The sequence below is a fragment of the Eurosta solidaginis genome, chromosome 5 (assembly GCF_040869045.1).
Source record: "Eurosta solidaginis isolate ZX-2024a chromosome 5, ASM4086904v1, whole genome shotgun sequence".
Taxonomy (NCBI): domain Eukaryota; kingdom Metazoa; phylum Arthropoda; class Insecta; order Diptera; family Tephritidae; genus Eurosta; species Eurosta solidaginis.
Genome location: NC_090323.1, coordinates 48,202,967 through 48,223,815, shown reverse-complemented (window position 1 = coordinate 48,223,815; position 20,849 = coordinate 48,202,967). Strand labels below are relative to the sequence as shown.

Sequence of the window (20,849 nt, the reverse complement as noted above, 5' to 3'; positions counted from 1 at the left end):
TGGGAGCATCTCAGATAAGATATATGCATGTGTTTGTGCGTCTCTTCTCCGCTGCGTGTACGTACATATAGACATAAAAAAAAAATAAAAAAATGTAAGGCGCATTAACCTCCGAAGAGATCTAAGGCCGAGCTTCTCTTCCAATTTGCGTCGTGCTCCTCTTGATTTTCCCTACAAATTGGCCGGACGGGACCTACATGTTTTATACCGACTCCGAACGGCATCTGCAAGGCAGATGAGTTTTCACTGAGAGCTTTTCATGGCAGAAATACACCCGGAGCGCTTGCCAAAAACTGCCGAGGGCGACCCCGCTTAGAAAAATTATTTTCTAATTGAAAATCCTTATTATTGCATACAAGTTACTGCTTGGCATCGGCTTAGAGATGAAAGTATCCCTTAGTGTTGCTAATATTCGTCACACTGCCCTCCACCTAAGTCTAATCGTCCCGATCAGACAAATCTCTCGATCGAAACGCTGCTAGCCTCTCCAAATGAACCACCCTCCTATTTCGTGGTTTCCCAATTGTTTGTATGCGGTAGATGACATCACTGGTCCTCTTCACAACTCTCCACGGCCTTCCCAACTGCAACCAAATTTGGATGGAACACCTTTCCGCCGGTGAGGGTTGTATAGCAGTACCAAATCTCCCTCCAAGAAACCTTCCGAATTATAGTTCTTGTCGTACCTGTGTTTCATCCGACTACTCATTACCCTGGGCCGTTCCCTCACACTTTGTCCTTTGGCCAATGAACTACTTCGCAGAGCTTGCGCTTGATGGATTGGCTTGGCGTAATCAGTATCGTTCCCACGTTTCACAACAATAATGCGCTCCGGCTTGAAACTACCCTCGCATTCTTTCTGGGAAATTCGTTCCTTCGTTTTTATGCGTCCATTTGGTTTTGTCAATGCCAGTGTTTCTCTCGCAGGTACTTTTGATTTCGCTTTATTTGGCCAATCGATCCATCAACCTTTGCCTTTAACTTTCTTGTTCTTTGTCGAGTCTTCTCCACCAGTACTCGATTACTACTGAAACCTTTCTCCAAACATGACCTCGCCAATTAAGACTTCACATTCCACTTCTCCCTGGACTTGGTTATACACGTCAGTGACCGTACGCAACCTTGCTCCAGGTAATGGCTTTACTCTCCTGTTGACCAAATCAGATCGAATCAAGGAATGAGATGCGCTCGTATCTACAGTCAGTACACGTTCTTTGCCATCGACACTCCCTCTGACGGTAAGACTGCTTGATTTCCTTCCAATTTGCGACACAGATATCACAGGACATTCAATAGCTGGGGTAAGTTTTCGATCTTTACATCTGACTCGCTCTTGCTTATCTCCTCCAGCTTTGCGTTTACGGCTACCCAAGTTGGAACTACCACGACCGGTGCTGCAATGACGAGCAATGTGACCTGGGTTACCGCACTTGAAACATTTGATTGCACCATTATTCTTCTGTTGCCTTCCTTTCAAAGCTTCCAAAATTGCGTCTACCCACTCTGCCCTTTCTACTTCCACACGGCGTGCTTTGAAAACTGGTTTACACAGAAGCGACGCTGTTTCCTGAATCAGAGCTTGTGACACCGTTTTTGCGAATGTTGGCTTTGGGTTTTCGTATGTAGCTCGCTTTGTTTCGACGTCCCGTATGCCATTTATAAAGCTCAGAATCTTTACCCTTTCAGTGTATTCCACGGGTGCGTCCGCATTCGCTAAATGTGCCAGTCTTTCAACATCCGACAGAAACTCTTGCAATGTTTCACCAGGCCTCTGGAAGCGGTTCAATAACTCCATTTGGTATATCTGTCTCCTATGCTCAATTCCGTATCGTCTCTATAGAGTGCCCATCAATGCTTCATAACAGTTCCGTTCGCCCTCTGGAATGGTTTGTAAAATCTCAGCTGCCGGCCCTTTCAATGCCATGAACAGTGCAGCAACTTTATCTTCAGCATTCCAGTTGTTCACTGTTGCGGTCTTCTCAAATTGTAGCTTAAAGACCTGGAAAGGAACAGAACCGTCAAAGGATGGTGTTTTTACCCATGGATTACCTGCTGAAACAGCCGGGCGATTAAGTTGCAATTCCTGTATACGACCTCTCAAAGCATCCACCTCTGCCTCGAATTTTTCTTCAAACTGCATTATTTTTGTATCTTGTGCCTCCAGCTTCGATGATACCCTTATCTCCTACGCCTCCACCTGCGAGGATATGCGAGCCTCTTGTGCTTTCAACTGTTCAGCCAACTGAGATATCATATATGTCTTCTGTTCTTCTGTTCTTCCAGTTGAGTTTCCATCTGTGATGTTATGCGTGTCTCTTGCTATTCCAGTTGCTATGTTATATTTGTCTTTTGTACTTCGAGCTGTGCTGACATATTTGTGGATATTTGTGATGACATTTCTGTTATGCGTGTTTCCTGGGTTTCCATTTTTGCCGATATCTGTGATAACGAAGCCAATATCGCATTATTCTCGCCGCTTGCGACTGGACTCCTACTTCCGTTCTTCTCTTCAATTTTTGTTGTTGTCTCGTCCCCATCAGGACGAAAGACACATTAATTCCTTCCGACTCCATAGCGTCTCGTAGCCGTGCTTGAAGTTCGATGTTATTACCGGTTGTATTCAATCCACGGGCTTCCAACTCCTTTTTAAGTTGCTGTATTCTTAATTCACTTAACTTTGCCATGTCCAAGTTGTATTCGAAGTCTTTGGAATTTATTCAACAATCCTCTTCTGACATCAATTGTAACGAATTTACTGCAAATCCGCTGTATATTCTCGCACGGTGCGTGGTAGCACGGAGAATATATATATATGTGTGGATATGGAAAAAGAAATAAAAGGCAAATAGTTATATTAGTACTGATGACAATAATTAATTTTATTTTGTGTTAAGTTGGTACAATATTTTACCTTTGGTATATGATGTGGCGTGACAGCAGCAGCAACTTTCTTCCTCCTTGGTTGAAATAGAACAGAAAATGGAAAGTGATCTCCGTGTTGTCGAACCGGAGATCGTGCGAGGGTTTTCCAATGGATATTTGTTATCCGATGGAAAACTCAGTTACCCGTGTTAACGTTGAATATATGTGATGAACATACATGAATGTGTATGCATGTGGGTGTGCAGTACATGAAAGGATGTAAGAATGTATTTGCACTAAATAAGTTATGTATTAGGGTGGCCGTGTTTGCAGTATAAAGATATTTAGGTCCTGACCTAAACATGCCGGCCCCCTTGCGGTAAGCAACATCTTAAAATGAAGGAAAGTCACGCTGAGCGGTCACGCGCACGTATTACTTAAAACAGGATACAATATGTTTGTATTATTGAATGAAAATTTGTTGGCTGATCACGTCCGGACTTGTTTGCATATAGTAGCCGCTGTAGGAAAAAGAAGCAACATATTAAAGCTGAAAACAAGAACGGGTTATAATTCAACGCACATTATACTGTATACATATTTGGACTGTATTTATTTGGACAAAGAGCCCGAGTCTCTCTTCCAGATTTTAACTTTATGAGGTTAAATGTTATATCCAGACGAAGAGGACGCGTCCCCGTGCCAGATTGGATTTATTTTGTTAGATTATGTGACAATTAATTTTCCATCTGGACAAAGAGGCCAAGTCTCTGTTCCAGATTTTAACTTTATGAGGTTAAATGTTATATCCAGACGAAAAGGACGTGTCTCCGTGCCAGATTGGATTTATTTTGTTATAATATATATGAATTTTAATTTTTGGTTTGGTGGCGAACGCTGAATGGCATACATATTGATATGAAACTCTTTATATTCGTATTGACCCCCTGACAGGCGCTTATAGCAGATTGACCATGTGCATGGACGTGCTTATGGGTTGTCCAAAGTTCGGGCAGTGATGCAAGAATGACCGCGTGAGCGCACAACTGTTTATCAATAGGTTATTGATCACTTTCTAAGTGCTCCCTGAGTACATCCTATCTCTTCTTTGTATTAAATTTCGTGTTTCTGCATTGGATACATAGAAAATGAATAAATTACACTTGCGAGTGATTAATTCATAATTTCTACTGAATACAATAAATAAAAATTTGTATATTCGAATCTGATCGAAAATTTATAATTTGGTTTTTATTTTTGTGATTTAATTTGTCACAAAGTTTCCTGGAACCCTTTTCCAGCTAAATTTGTGGATTTCGGTAAAAATATTGTAGTTGAAAAAATTTTTGTTGCGAAAAAATTCAAGCCTTTCGAGTTTTGAACGATTTTCTTGCAATTTGTACTTATTTTGTAATACTGTTTTCACTAAAGTATTCGTGAAATCAGTAACAAACATTAAAAAAAATTTGGAACGGATCATGTTCCACTTAAACACCCATATTGGTGTAAAAAAAAAAATGTTCGCTATGGAAATACCATACCGCCTAGATGAAAATGTCATGTAAATGACAAAAGAGAAATGTAAACATGCCGGTAAGTAAACATAGGGGAATTTTGTAATTTACATTAATTGTATGATTTCACTAACTTGTATTTACCTTTCTTTTCAGATTATGCCAATTAAATGATGTCCCTGTGTGTACATATGTATGCATATACACTATGCTGCAATTAACACCCAAGAAGGGATTTAAGTTGCAGTATTACCGGTCGCTGCACAGGCAACAACAAAGAGTAGGCAAGAATAAACCTTAAGGACTAATTAATGGAGTTCGTCCATCAGGTTTGCACATTTTAATTGATTGGGAAATCCGGAAATAAATGCTTTGTGCACAATTGTGTTATTTTGAGTGGAAAATAAGCACGTTATTTGTATTGTTTTTGGTTCATTTGCTGTGTCTCCCAATACCCTACACAAAATGTTGTAAGTTATTATGAGCAATAAGAAACAGCAATTAAACTCTAAAAATATTATTTTCGATTCCGGTTTAAAATAAAGATGTAAAATTTTTTGCAATTTCAATGCTACGCATTATTAATACTCTGAACGAGTGGTGGGTTTATACCCGATTGCTTCCGAATTTGGTTTTTAATGAAAAATAATGGAATTGAATAAGAAAAAAATGCTTATGTATGGTAGTTGTCCAATTACACCAACGTGACGTGAAATTTTGAAGTTGTTGTAGTTGTACCTTGTAATTGAAACATTAAACCCTTTTTTATTTAGGTACATTTTGATGAAGAAATTAAAGATGGTTGATTTTTGAAATAAAAATGGCGAATTGAATTTATTTTCCTGCAGCTTATGGACGAAAACGTGGTACACTGTTTGTAGATTGTTGTGTAGTTTGGCTTGTAGTTAATGTTTTTAATTATTATTTTTCATTCTGTGGCGGATAAGCTTGGCTATCTGCGAGGGTTTCGTTTCGATAAATTTTTATTTTATGCCGATAATTCGAAGTGGCATTACATATTTTAAAGAAGTGTAATGTCCTAATTTAAGGATCGGTTTGGTCATCGGTGGATACCTCTCCACTTGTTTCATTGGCTGGTGGAAGTAGAATCAGTTTGGCAAAGGGCCTTGTAATTTGACCTTTTTCAGTCGTGATGTCGACAACTCGTACAAGGTCATCTGCTCGCGGGTGGAGTTTGACCACTCTTCCAAGTCTCCATTCGTTTGGAGATACATTGTCGTCTTTCACGACGACGAAATCCCCTATTTTGATGTTTGCTTTCGGGTGTTTCCATTTAACTCGCTTTTGCATTTCTAAGAGATATTCTCTTTTCCATCTTTTGCAAAAGGTTTGATGCAAAGCTTTTAATTTATGCCACCTATTGACTATGGAGGCAGGATTCTCATTGGAATCTATTTCTGGAGGAGCGAGAAGATGTCCGCCTACCAGGAAATGACCAGGGGTTAAGGGTTCTAAGTCGTTCGAATCTGGACTTAATGGTCGCGAGTTGAGGCAAGCCTCTATTCGACAAAGTAGGGTTGTGAATTCCTCAAAAGTATATTTATCCCTACCTGCCACTTTTCGAAAGTGGCTTTTGAAACTTTTTACTCCTGCTTCCCACAGACCTCCCATATGAGGAGAGGCAGTAGGGATGAAATGCCATTGCAGAAGTTGATGAGCATATTTAGACAATGCGTTCTCACTCGAATCAGCTATAATTGCCTTAAACTCAGATCTAAGTGATCGTGAGGCTCCGACAAAGTTAGTCCCATTGTCGGAATATATATTTTTCGGACATCCTCGCCTGGCGATAAATCTGGAGAGTGCTGCGAGAAAGGATTGGGTGCTAAGGTCGGTCGTGGCTTCCAAATGTATGGCTTTCGTAGTAAAGCAGACAAACAGACAGACATAACCTTTCGAAATTCGACAACCTCTACCTTTATAATTTTTTATGTCGAATGGTCCTGCAAAATCTACCCCTGAATTAGTAAATGGTCGGGAAAATGTGGTACGTTCCTTGGGAAGGTTACCCATAAGTTGGGTTTGTACACGTTTTTTATAGATTGTGCAGACCTTACAATTGTGAATGATGGATTTTATCATATTTTTAACCCTAGGAATCCAGTATTGGGTCCTAATAAGCCTAAACATTAGTTGATTTTCTCCATGTAAAGAGATTTCATGGATAAACTGAACTAAAAGGCGAGAAAATTTGCATGTGTAAGGTAGGATTATTGGATGGCGTTCATTGTATGGTAGGTCTAGAGCCGCGCGGATGCGACCACCAGTCCTTATAATGCCATACTTGTCTAGGAAAGGGTCAAGAGGAAGCACTTCGCTTTTACAATCTACTAGCTTGCCTGACTTCAGATTTTTGTATTCTTTGGGATAAAACTGTTGTTGCGACATCTTAACTAAGCGTTGCGTAGCGATTTCGATTTCATCTGATGAAACCAGATATGACGTTTTATTAAAATAATCTTTTGTCTTTGGATGAGTTCTTTCGAGAAATCTCAAGACATAAGATATCACCCTTAAGGCTCGGGGTAGGTTCGAAAATCTATCCAGAATATCAAAATCCGTTTTGGTAGTTACTGCATGTGCTTGCACTCGTTTCTCCTCGATGGTTGTGTTGTAAGATATATCTTGTGTAGGCCATTTTGAGATGTCTTCTTGTAACCAAGAAGGTCCCTGCCACCACAAGGAATTGTTGACCAGTTCATGTGCTGGGAGTCCTCTGCTAGCCATATCGGCTGGATTTGATCCCGAACCCACATGACGCCAATTATCCTTTCCTACCTTTTCGACGATTTTCGTGATACGGTGTGCTACGAAAGTTGACCACGAACAAGGGGGTTTTCGTATCCATGCCAGTACAATCGTTGAATTGGTCCATAAGTAGGTTTTTGGATTCCCTAAGTCGAGATTTGTTAGAATTGTTTCCATCATTTCGGAGATTAGTACGGCTCCGCATAGTTCCAGTCGGGGAAGCGATATAGTTTTTACCGGAGCTACTTTTGTTTTTGCCAATAGCAAATTGGTCAGAACTTGGTCGTTGTTTTCCACTCGTAGGTATAGCGCCGCGGCATACGCTTTCTCAGATGCGTCACAAAAACCGTGAATTTCCACTTTGTTGTGCGGGGAAAAGTGAGTCCAGCGCGGTATCCCAATGTTATTAATTTCATGATACTTTTCCATAAAGGTGTTCCAACGTTCCCTAGTAGTTGGTGATACATCTTCATCCCATTTTGTACCTTCAAGCCAAATGTTTTGCATGATTATTTTGGCTACAACTACTATTGGAGCAAGCCATCCTAATGGGTCGAACAATTTAGCGATTGCCGATAAGATCGCTCTTTTGGTTAAAGTGTTGCAATTTTCCATTGGTTTTGCGATGAAGTAAAATTCATCATTATGTGCATTCCACCTGATTCCTAGTGCCTTCACTGAACTTGCGTCTTCGAATTCCAGGAAATCTTTGTTAAGGAGATGCTGTTTAGGGATATCCTTTAGTATTTGGTCGGAATTGGCTGTCCATTTTCTTAGTGGAAAGCGGGCTGATTGCAATGCCTGAGATATTTGATCTCTGGCAGTAATTGTTGATTGGATGCAGTGTCCACCAGCAAGAATATCATCCACATACATGTATTCTCTTAGTATTGTGGATGCAATTGGAAAGGTGTCTTCGACGTCCTTTGCCAATTGTAAAAGTGTCCTTATTGCTAGATAAGGAGCACAATTAACCCCGAATGTCACAGTCTTCAGTTCGTAAAGGCTGACAGGGCTTTCAGAGCGAGTACGGAATACTATGCGCTGGTATTTGGTTTGGTTTGGTTGTACCATAATTTGTCGGTACATTTTCTCGATATCGCTGTTGAAGACATATTTGTAAAGTCTCCAGCGAAGTATAAGAATAGTTAGGTCAGCTTGTAGCGTAGGACCTGTATACAAAACGTCGTTCAGACTTACTCCGTTTGCGGTCGGACTAGATGCGTTAAAAACAACGCGAACTTTCGTGGAGGTACTTTCGTCCTTGATGTCGGCGTGATGAGGTAGAAAATAATGGTCAGAGGAGTCTGGTGGCACACAGCTGTTGATCCTTGACATATGTCCCAATTCCTCGTATTCGGTCACAACTCGATTGTACTCCGTTTGTAAAGTAGGATTTTTCGCGAGGCGTGTCTCGTTCCGGAAGAACTGAGGGCATGCTCTTTTAAGAGAAGGCCCTTGGGATATATTGGAGGGAAATTCTCGTTTAAAAGGTAATGAGACTGTGTATTTCCCGGTATTATCCCTAGTGGTGGTACTTCTGTATAATTCCTCGCAGTATTGTTCGTCCGCATTAAAGCGTTTGTTTTTAGGGATTTCTTCCAGTTCCCAAAAGGCGGATAATTGCTTATCCAATGATACGTCACTGTAATAGGAGACGATTTCTTTGGGTTGCTCTTGCACATCTGTACGGCCTGTAAGTATCCAGCCGAAAACAGTTTCTTGTGCTAAGAGCGTACCAAGGACATTCTTCTGCAATCCGTTCAAGATGATTTGAGGGTAAATGTCCCCTCCAAGAACTAGGTCCACTGGTTCGTTGACAAAGAATCTTTTATCTGCCAACTCGAGATCAGGGAATGATTGTCTGGTCATCGCACTGATCTGGCATGTTGGAAGATCCCCTGTAAGCTTTGGCAGGACAAGAACTTTTGTGTTCAAAGAAAATAATGGGTCAATTAGTGACCGCAATTCTATTGAACAAGACTCTTTGACCTGTGCAGAGAATGAGTTAGTTATACCGGAAACTTGAGCGCGAATTTTCTTGGATGGCAGGTTAATTCGACGTTTGAGACGTTCGGTAATAAATGAACATTCAGAACCTGAATCAATTAGAGCTCTGGCTGAAAAATTGGTATTGTTATAATGTATGTTGACACGAGCGGTGCCTAACAGTACACCAGCGGTATTATGCGCATGGCAAGATTGCACATTGGAGGTTTGCTTGTCATTGGACTTTGAATTTTGCCTCTCTCGTGCTTGTCGCGATGTTGAAGGGGTATCATCTTCCTTACTTGTATGAACTGCTGCTTTTTGCTGAATTTTTTGTATATGTAGGAGCGTGTTGTGTCGAGAATGGCATGTACTACAGTTATAAGAACTAGTACATTTCGACACAGTATGTCCAGACGATAAACAATTCAGGCAGCTATTATTGCTCTTAATAAAATCGACTCTACGAGCAGGTGAAAGTTTAAGGAATTTCGTGCAGTTCCGTAGTTTATGCTCATTTGTGTGACACATTTTACAATTAAATTTCTTGACGCTTGTTTGGAAGCTGCCAACCTTTTTTTGTTGGGGTTCAGGAGTTGGTTTTGTAATATGAGGCTTAAAACTTTTTGAAGTCTTATTGCCTCTATGGCCAGACACGTTTTCCAACGCAAGAAATCGGTCAGAAAGAAATTTATTCATGTCCTCCCATTTAGCTATCTCTGTCTTGTTCCCCAAAGACTGTTCCCAAAGCGAGAGGCTGCTTTCGGGCAATTTTTCTGCGCAAAGGTACACAAAAAGTGCATCCCATAAATCTATCTTATGCCCTTTTAATGCATTCATGCAACTATTTAATTTTAATTGTAAATCTTTAATAGATTTACCGCAATCCGTTTCAATAGGTTTCCGAAGACAGTGTCGAGCTGAGCCTTAACTAAACTACGCTTGTTTTCATACCTTTCAGTGAGGTTCTTCCACGCTATTTCAAACCCTTCATTTGTGACAGGTGCGTTGCTAACAATTTCGTTGGCCTCCCCCTTTGTTTTCTGACTGAGGTAATATAGTTTCTCAATCAGGTAAATATCGTCATTCGAAATGTAAATGGCCGTAAACATATCTCGGAATGTTGGCCAAGACAAATAGTCACCCTTGAAGACTTCGGTATCACATGGAGGGAGGCGAAGATGGTGTTTGCGATCAGTCTGTTTTTGGGCAGGCTGGTAAATTTTCTCTGTTTCTGCTTTATTAAGGGTCTCTGTCTGAGCCGACATAGCAGACATACATTTCAAATAACTAGCCATAGAAAGCTTATGCTTCTTTTGTATGGCTTTAATTTCATCTTTGGACAAACCCGCGGAGATTAACGCGTCATAAGCATTTTTGGTTTTTACCACATATTTTTTAACTCTTCTTGTTGAAAGGAAAGAGTGTGTTTATCGAGATCAGTCACGTTACCGATATCTGATTCGAATTCGACAATTTCCTCAGCAAAAAGTATGTATGCATCCATTTTTACTTATGATATGTATACAGATAGAAATCCGGAAGATTTAATGTATACTTTTGAGGTAAAAACCTCTTGTTGCCCTCTCTGCTCAGCTAGTGTTATGTAATTAAGTACCGCAAGTAAGGTAGAAACCTTCAGTTGCGTTTTGATCGGTGGTAGAAACCCACCGACTCGTATACCTAGCTAAGTGCTACCGCAAGTAAGGTAGAAACCCTCAGTTGCGTTTTGATCGGTGATAGAAACCCACCGACTCGTATACCTAGCTAAGTGCTACCGCAAGTAAGGTAGAAACCCTCAGTTGCGTATTGATCGGTGGTAGAAACCCACCGACTCGTATACCTAGCAAAATATTAACGCAATTGAGGTGAAAACCCTCAATTGCGTAATAATAGGTGTTAAAATTCCACCGACTCGTATAACTAGCTAAGCTACTGAAAAGAGCTAGAGAAAGGAGGGCAACAAAAGCAAACGCAGACTAAAATGCAATGCACTTTTTAAATTTTCATTATCTATTTCTTTTAGTGTAATTTTGTATGCGCGGATGTATATCAAAAATGCCGATTCGCCACCCACACAGATGTAATAGTTATTTTTTACAACAAAAAACCTGGACTTCGTTGTGTTAATCCAGTATATGTTAACCACAAAAAATAAGGCAAAGTGTAAAAATAATAAGCAACAAATAAGCAGTTAAAATTATTGCCGAATTTTTTGTTGGGTATGTGAACCAAAGTGAAGTGCTGTTGTTGTTGTTGAAAATTAACAAACAACGAATCTAAAAAGAATGTATGGTTATGTGAAACCGAAAATAGTGCAGTTTAAGTTAAAATTAATATTGTTTCTACTAAAAATTCTGCACTATGTTACCTTAAGCTGTGTCAGCAAAACCTTACCGCGGGTGGGGGGATAATGCTGATAGACAAAAGGCCTTTTTAACACTTAATTCACTTAAAAAAAATTGTGCGCTGTAAATTATAACCACATACCTTGTTTGTTGTTGCGGCTATCTATGCTTGGTAGATGGTTTGCAAAGATGATTTTGTTTTTATTCCAAATGCTGCTCTATCTCGAAGGTCTTGTTTGTTGTGCCAAAAATTATAATAGATAATCTTGATTTGCCTTTTCTGTGTGACTGTATATGTAAAGTTCTTGTCGCTTGTAAAAAAATCTCACGGTGAGAAAGGACCAAATGTATATTCTCGCACGGTGCGTGCTTTGGTATATGATGTGGCGTGACAGCAGCAGCGACTTTCTTCCTCCTTGGTTGAAATAGAACAGAAAATGGAAAGTGATCTCCGTGTTGTCGAACCGGAGATCGTGCGAGGGTTTTCCAATGGATATTTGTTATCCGATGGAAAACTCAGTTACCCGTGCTAACGTTGAATATATGTGATGAACATACATGAATGTGTATGCATGTGGGTGTGCAGTACATGAAAGGATGTGAGAATGTATTTGCACTAAATAAGTTATATATTAGGGTGGCCGTGTTTGCAGTATAAAGATATTTAGGTCCTGACCTAAACATCCGCTTATTTGCAACTTTCTGCTAACGTTGGTAACGCTAAACTGTTGAATAAATAAATCTAATATTCAATAATGCAAAATGGCCTTTATTAAAGTACTTCACAATAACACTGATACGTCACAACTAATACTTAGCTTGCTTAAATCAAACTGATTGTCGTGCCTCTACTGTTGCTGCCTTTTAATGTCTGTGATTTCTCGTTCGCATACTTCTAGGCGCTTTCATTTCTAGAATTTACAACTTAGTTATCAGCTATAAAATTACTACATTTATAGCTTCTGATATGCGCGTGTAGATGTGACTGATACTTGCACAATTATAATTGCCTATGTTTGGGAGCATCGCAGATAAGATATATGCATGTGTTTGTGCGTCTCTTCTCCGCTGCGTGTACGTACATATATGTAGACATAATGATTGATTTATTGATGTGCATACAAGTCACTGCTTAGCATCGGCTTAGATATTATAGTATCCCTTAGTGTTGCTAATATTCGCCACAATATCATATTATATACGTGTGAGCTAAATTTTCACAAGATATATCTATATGTTTTAAAAATATATTTTCGAAAAAGTTTGTAATAAAAAAAAATTGAAACAAACTCATTTACTTATACTCATTATACCTATACACATTCTTGAAGTAATGACACCGTGTTTAAGGCATAATTTATTTTATAACTTTATTATTATTTGACCAATTTTTGTTGTCTTAGATTTATTTGAAAGTCAAATATCTCTAGAATTTACAAATGACACGATAAATTACGTTTCGCCTATAACAAATGAAGTACGGTTGGCCAAATTTAAGAAATTGAAAAAATTCGTAATTTTTCAGGACTTCAAGCTCTTTGCGCCACCTCTAACCCTTTTTCGATTGACCTAAAACTTTGTATATTCTATTTTTTAGGCTATTCGCATATTTCTAGGGGGTGAGATCTAGAATCGGAACACTTTGGAATATAAGGGCCACCCTAGTGTGTATGTTAGGGTGGGTCGATTTATTAACCGATATCGCGCCATCGATTTATCGATAGGATTTGGGCTCAGGAAAAAAATTCCAGTACGCATACCCAAAAAAATAATTTTCGAGCCTGCGAAATTTCATTTTTTAGACTTTTTTTTTAATTTTGATTTTTAAGCTTTTCTTCATGACCTACTAAAAAAATTTTCATATTTTTTTTTTAAACTGTTTTCGCCAACGTTTTTAGCGGACATTTTTGGGTCGGACAGGGTATAGGTACACATATGAAAATTTTTTTAAATCAAAGTCGAAAAAAGTAAAGAAAATGAAATTTCGCAGGCTCCAAGATTATTACTTTGGGTATTCGTAGTGGAACTTTTTTCCTGAGCCCAAATCCTATCGAAAAATCGATGACGCGATATCGGTTCACTTTCGTCCATAAAAATCGACCCACAGTAGTGTATGTACTATAATTTAGAAAATATGTTCTTATTATGTTTTTTTGTCGAAATAAATATATAAATATATGGCGGCCACCGTGGTGTGATGGTAGCGTGCTCCGCCTACTACACCGGATGCCCTGGGTTCAAACCCCGGGCAAAGCTACATCAAAAATTTTAGAAATAAGGTTTTTCAATTAGAAGAAAATTTTTCTAAGCGGGGTCGCCCCTCGGCAGTGTTTGGCAAGCGCTCCACTCTCAAAAAAAGCTCTCAGTGAAAACTCATCTGCCTTGCATATGCCGTTCGGAGTCGGCATAAAATCATGTAGGTCCCGTCCGGCCAATTTGTAGGGAAAATCAAGAGGAGCACGACGCAAAATGGAAGAGAAGCTCGGCTTTAGATCTCTTCGGAGGTTATCGCGCCTTACATTTATTTATTAAATATATATTCCCTCTGAAGAAAAAACAATTTCGTGTCGAAACGCGTCGGAGGAAAAAAAGAAAAACTAAGGTTTTTGCTTTAAATTGAACGACCAAAAAAGCTCTAATTAATAACTCAACTGAACAATTCCCTTGGTCTAAAAAATACAATAAAATTCGATACAATTTTACGAAAATTTTGAACTTTTCATTTAGAGTTTCTGAATTTTTTTGAGTATGCAGTTTTGTAGCCCTAACAATTCTAGTTTAACAAAGAACAAGTTATAGGTCTTTCACACTTCTCATTGGTTTTTTTTCGGAGATGTTTTATATTTTCTGCCATACGAAGGGCAATATCGTTATTTTTTATAAGGAAGAAAATCTGAGCTACCCTTCGGGTCAAAAATCAAGGCGAAATGTGTGAGACCTATAACTGGCACTTTTTTATACCAAAATTTATTGTGTTGCAAAACTGCATACTCAAAAAAAGTTCGAGTTTTTCGAAAATATTCTCGAAAACGTTTTCCATAGCTATTTTGATTGCGAGTACAAAATATAAGAAGGTACAATGATGAGCGGTATGAGCTTTGCACAAATATGAAGATAGTGCAACGAATAAAAACACAAAGGCTTCGCAGCTCAGGTCACATTAAATGGGTAAAGACACACGTGCTTGCAAGCAGAGGTAGGGGAAAACCTCCTTTAAGTTTAGAGAGTAAGGTGAAGGAGGACTTGATATCCCTTGGTCTTCAATTTGACGTCAGTTTAAGCCAGGCATCGGCATTTAGTGGCACAATTGTGCACACTCAATTCCCACGTATTCTTATTCTCTTTAGTTTAGTAGTCACTGATCATTTGGCGCAGCAACATTTATTGTGTGCGTCGCTCGCAATGTTGACGATGTTATTAGCAAGCAACAAGCAAAGATCGTTTGTTAATTTTTTCAATGCGCACAAGCGAAAAATATTTAATATTGACCAACCTTTTTGCGCAAATACAATGGCGCATAATCATAGTCAAAATAAAATAGGTTTTAAATTTAGTTTCAGTTTTTTTGACAGATAGCTCATAGAAAATGTCGAAAAGTTGCAACTAAATTTAAAATCTATTTTATTTTGACTATGATTATGTGCCAATGTATTTAATTGTATAAACATTTTGCTTCCCATTGTGCGCATTAAAAATATAATAACAAACGATCTTGCCTTGTTGCTTGCTAATAAGCAAATGATCTACGCAAACCGACGCATCAAGTGATGTGCGCGATTATCGCGCTCTCACTAACACATCTGCATTTCCAACTTGCCGATGCCTGGTTTACGCGAAACAGGGACAGCTGGCGTGAATTGTTACGAAACGGCTATAATCTATCATGATGATGAGGAGAGACATTTGGGGACATCTTAACCATTGTGAATGATGACAAAGTGTGATCTCTTATCTGTCAACTGCCTGACAGGCTGTTCAATATGGCTACTTTTCAGCGTTTTGACAGGCTGTTCAATATGGCGGCGCCTATCTTCAGCGGGTGATAGAAAGAGATACAGAATGAGACAGCGATAGTCAAATACGAATCAGGTGATCCAATCACTTTGGAATTTTGACATTTATGCAGAAGAGATCACACTTTGTCATCATTCACAATGATCTTAACATTCAAGCAGGGCCGGCGAAACGCGCAAATGTGGGTGAGTTGTTTGGATAGGCGATAAAAGTGGTAGGCATGACGGATTATATTATTCTACAAATTAGGTATGATCAGTAATCAATCGACAAGTAATAATGCAATGAACTTTATATTGTAATTGTTATCGACTATTTGACATAATTTTTATCATATATGTAATACTCCTATATTGCTGGGTACATTCCCAAACATCAGAGTGCCGATATAGTGTTTTTGTATTCAATAATCGAATGTACCTAAATTAAAATTTTTTCTTGTCACACTTATGCTGCTACCATCAGACAAATTTTATAGGCTGTCTTGTTTTCATTTCGAATTCAAAACACATGGCGAGCATTTTCTATTAGCAATATAGGAGTATTACATATATGATTTTTATCAACTATTTCTAATGCTACACGTATCCGATTTTTCACGTTTAAAATAATGTGGCGAATATAAGCAGCTCTATACATCACTATGCTGCTACCAAATAAATGTACATGTACACATCAAAGCAAGCAGCCACACATAAATAGAAGGCAATGACGAATATTCCATACACATAACCAGCTAATCTAGGTGACGAGATTACTTCACATACACATATGTAGACAGCAGATAAAAGTAAGACTGATCGAAGAGTAAAGATGTTGCAGGCGCAAACTTCGGTGGAAAGCAGCGGAGCGTAACAAAATTCTAGCAGCGCGACGCAAGCGCGCTTTTAGTGAAGTACGCGAGTATTGAAATTGCGAAGTACTACTACTTCAGTAGAGTTGTAAATAAAGGAGATATTTCTATATTGAATATTTGAGTTATTTATTTAACCGTTCAGTGATTTGAAGGATAGTAGAAGGCGGAATCGGAATTTCCCAAAATTCTTTACAATAATATTATTAAGGGTCTGAAAACGAACGTTCGTTTCGCCTCAGAGACGAATCGCTAGTGTATTTGGACTATATTAAACGATTGCTTTAGCCTTTCTGTTTGATATAAAGTAAGCAACGTAAGCACCGAGCGAAAATGATAAAGAACCACCATTGGTAACGAAATTGTTTGGGGACGAATCGTACGTCTGAGCTATCGTTCGCAATACTGAATGGAGCCCTACGATTCAACCGCAGTTACTTAATAGAGTTAGAATTTTTTCTACCTAATGCTAAAATTTATTTTCTTTCATCTTCTTTTAGATCTATGGACTGTAGTCTTCATCACTGCCGAAATAACTTTTTTAATCGTAAGTGTTATCAATTTTGATTAGCTTTACGCCGTTCCATGAATCAGGAATTGAAAATATATCTATTAACCTGTAGGCATACCCAAAAAAATAATTTTCGGGCCTTAAGGTTTTTTTCATGACCTACTAAAAAAATTTTCATATGTATACCCTGTACGACCCAAAAATATTTTTTTTTTCAAAAAACTGTTCTCGACAACGTTTTTAGTGGACATTTTTGGGTCGGAGAGGGTACACATGAAAATGCTACAATCAAATGAAAATTTTTGTAGTAGGTCATGAAAAAACCTTAAAAATTAAAGTCGAAAAAAAGTAAAAAAAAATGAAATTTCGCAGGCTCCAAAATTATTATTTTGGGTATGCGTAGTGGAACTTTTTTTCCTGAGCCCAAATCATATCGAAAAATCGATGCCGCTATATCGGTTAATAAATCGACCCAGTCTATGATCTACATATACATATATGGCTAAAAACCAGCGGAGCCAAAAAATTCTGTAATATGTGTAACATGTAGTATGTTCTTATTATTTTTCTTCCACCAACTTTTGTAAAAAAATTTATTTGGGTACTCGAATTTCTACGAGCAGACATGATATACGTATGTATACATAGGCACATAGGCGATCAAGAATGGAATATTTTGTGTGCTAATTGAAACTTGGTATAAAAACCTCAATTTGTAACCAAAATTGTCAACAACACAACAAAATGCATACAGCTTGTGAATGGAACGAGAAAATAAAAAATGGAAAAATAAACAAAATCGTTCATATAGCTAATCGTGCATATAATAAATCGCAAGCGTATTGTATCTTATGCGCAAAATAGATAAATTGTACACAAGTTAAATTTATTGCACTTGCATATAGTGTAAATGACAATGCTGTAACGGTAACAAACACCCGCCCAAAAGTCTCCCACACTGAAAGAAAAAGACTCTTAAAATCAACCGAAATACGGGTCAATTCAACCTAAATTTCTGTCAATTTTTATCCATCGTACCAAGATGTTGAATCAACTGCGTACAAATCGTTGATTCGTAATTGACCGTTTTAGTAGTCAAAAGAACAAAAAAAAAGTTGTTGTGACAGCTTTGTATGAAAGTACCTATGTTGTCATATAAATAAATAAATGTAAGGCGCGATAACCTCCGAAGAGATTTTAAGCCGAACTTCTCTTCCAATTTGCGTCGTGCTCCTTTTTAATTTTTCTTACAATTTTTTTTTTAACAAGTGGCACCATCGTCATAAGTATAAAGTAGAGAGCGCAGTGAGCGTAAAATTCTTTTTGAAATTTGCTCATGTATTGACAGTTGATCGCCGTTGAAATTACCTGTAAGATCAGTTGTGTTAACAGAAAAATCTGTTAGATTGATTAAGAATCTGTCAATTTTACAAAATTTTGTTAACTTAAGAGCGACAATTTCTATTCTGTTGAAATGACTAAACTAATTTGTTCGCTTGACCGAGTTCTTGGTCGAATTAACCATAATTCGATCAATTTCACCGAATCTCAATAGCGCGCAGTGGGTGGAGAATGCCTGTTTCATGTTCATGCATGCATACGCACATACGTGCGTGCAAATGAGTGGATTTAACTATGCATGTACCAGCAAAGGAAATATGTTGCGAAAAAGTTTGTTGCTGAAACCCTTTGACTTCTTTTGCCAGTGCAGAATAGTTGTAAGCAGAGATCGTAAATAACAGTTCGCAAAACTGATCATCATCATCATCATCATCATCTTCCTCAACTCCTATTGGAGCATAGGGCCTCGACTACCGACTTAAATCTTATTCAAAACTAATATTTTCAGTTAAAACAATTATCTTACTAGGTCTACTCTGTATTATGGTACTGTAAAATATGTTGTTGTTGTCCCCGAAGGTTTTCAACATCGATGGTCGTTTGCTAAGGTATTAGCGCGACCATCCCGGGAATGTGTTAATATGACCACATTGAACCTTCTAGGCCAAAATAATAAATTTGTTATTTAAAAGTTTAATTCGTTGTAGAAAATTGACCGCCCTTTTATAGAAAAGTTAACGATTTGTTATCGAAGTGCTACTAGTTTCTTACTCGTGAGTCATTGGCGTGTTATCGGTTTGTTATCAACGAATTATCGGTTGGTTATCAATAACAATGATATCCATAACTTATAGCAAACCGACAACTCGCCGTTAATTTCGGTATCAAAATTAAAGCCGACAACAAAACGATAAGGCATCGATATTAACAAGTCGAACCGAAAACTCCTCAATAATAAGCCTATTATAAACCGATAACAGAACGAAGGCACTACGAAAGTCGTTGCTATCGATAAAATTTCGAAAACAAACCGATAACACGTTGATAGCAAACCAATATTACACCGATAGGTTAGGTTGAGTTGAACAGTCCGGCCCGTGAGAAGCTCACATAGGCTCAAGGCGTTCATAGTGTTACTAGAAGTTTGTTTAACGAACGAACTGAAAAATCTTATCAAAAACCCAGACCTATGTTATATAATAACTCCGTCCTCTTGGCAAACACTAGAAGCTTTCTAGAACATATATCACTTGCTACTTCTAGTTTTGATAGCTGTATCACTCACTGTATCACACTAATACATACTTCTAAACATCTGGTAGCACTGTCCATGTCTAATTTGAAAGCATGTGAAACCAGAAGACGGTGTCTTGTCAGAACGCTCGAAAAGAGTATACAGTCCCCTATTTTCAATGATAAGAGTAACTTTGTTAGTACAAGGTTGTAAGACCTGCAAGGGCACTGCGTTTGGGTCCACGCTTTTCCTGCTTGGTCCATTATGTGCAGCTATCGCCTTCTCTTCATCTCACCCAGCCTTATTGGAAACTCTACGGTACAAGCTTGGAGGGATGCGCCATGGTTAGGTAGCTCATACGCTTTTTCGTTCACATCTATTCCCATATGTCCTGGGACCCAATATAGATATATCCCACGCCCTATCCCGATTTCTTCCAAAGATTGCTTACACTCTAACACTTTTCTAAATGTTGTGCAACGATAAAACAAAATAAAATCAAATTAAATGAAATAAGACAAAATAAAAAAAAACAATAAAAAATAAAACAAAATAAAATAAAATAAAAGAAATCAAAATAAAACAAGTAAGGAAGGCTAAGTTCGGGTGTAACCGAACATTACATACTCAGTTGAGAGCTATGGAGACAAAATAAGGAAAATCACCATGTAGGAAAATGAACCTAGGGTAACCCTGGAATGTGGTTGTATGAAATGTGTATCAAATGGAAGGTATTAAAGAGTATTTTAAGAGAGAGTAGGCCATAGTTCTATGGATGGACGCCATTTAGGGATATCGCCATAAAGGTGGACCAGGGCTGACTCTAGAATGTGTTTGTACGATATGGGTATCAAATGAAAGGTGATAATGAGTATTTTAAAAGGGAATGGGCTTTAGTTCTATAGGTGAACGCCTTTTCGAGAAATCCCCATAAAGGTGGACCAGGGGTGACTCTAGAATATGTTTGTACGATATGGGTATCAAATGAAAGCTGTTAATGAGTATTTTGAAAAGGAGTGATCCTTAGTTCCCTAGGTGGACGCCGTTTCGAGATATCGCCATAAAGGTGCACCAGGGGTGTCTCTAGTTGTACGATATGGGAATCAAATGAAAGGTGTTACTGAGCGTTTTAAGAGGGAGTGGGCATTAGGTCTATAGGTGGACGCCTTTTCGAAATGTCGCCATTAGGGTGGGCCAGGGGTGACTCTAGAATGTGTTTGTACGATATGGGTATCAAACGAAAGGTGTTACTGAGCATTTTAAGAGGGAGTGGGCATTAGGTCCATAGGTGGACGCCTTTTCGAGATATCGCCATTAGGGTGGGCCAGGGGTGACTCTGGAATGTGTTTGTACGATTTGGGTATCAAATGAAAGGTGGTAATGAGTATTTTAAAAGGGAGTAATCCTTAGTTCT

The 20,849-nt window shown here is 38.4% G+C and overlaps 1 protein-coding gene across 3 annotated transcripts in view; it reads left to right on the top strand.

Annotated features, from left to right (window-relative positions):
* MYPT-75D (Myosin phosphatase targeting subunit 75D) overlaps nt 1–20,849 on the top strand; it is a 531,155-nt gene that overhangs the window by 240,447 nt on the left and 269,859 nt on the right. For 2 of the 3 annotated variants that reach the window (XM_067787389.1, XM_067787390.1), the window contains exon 2: nt 16,850–16,896. The exons of the other annotated variant lie outside the window; for it this stretch is intronic. The gene's annotated coding sequence lies outside the window, so the exon portion shown is untranslated. The remainder of the gene's footprint in view (nt 1–16,849; nt 16,897–20,849) is intronic. 3 annotated transcript variants of the gene reach the window in all.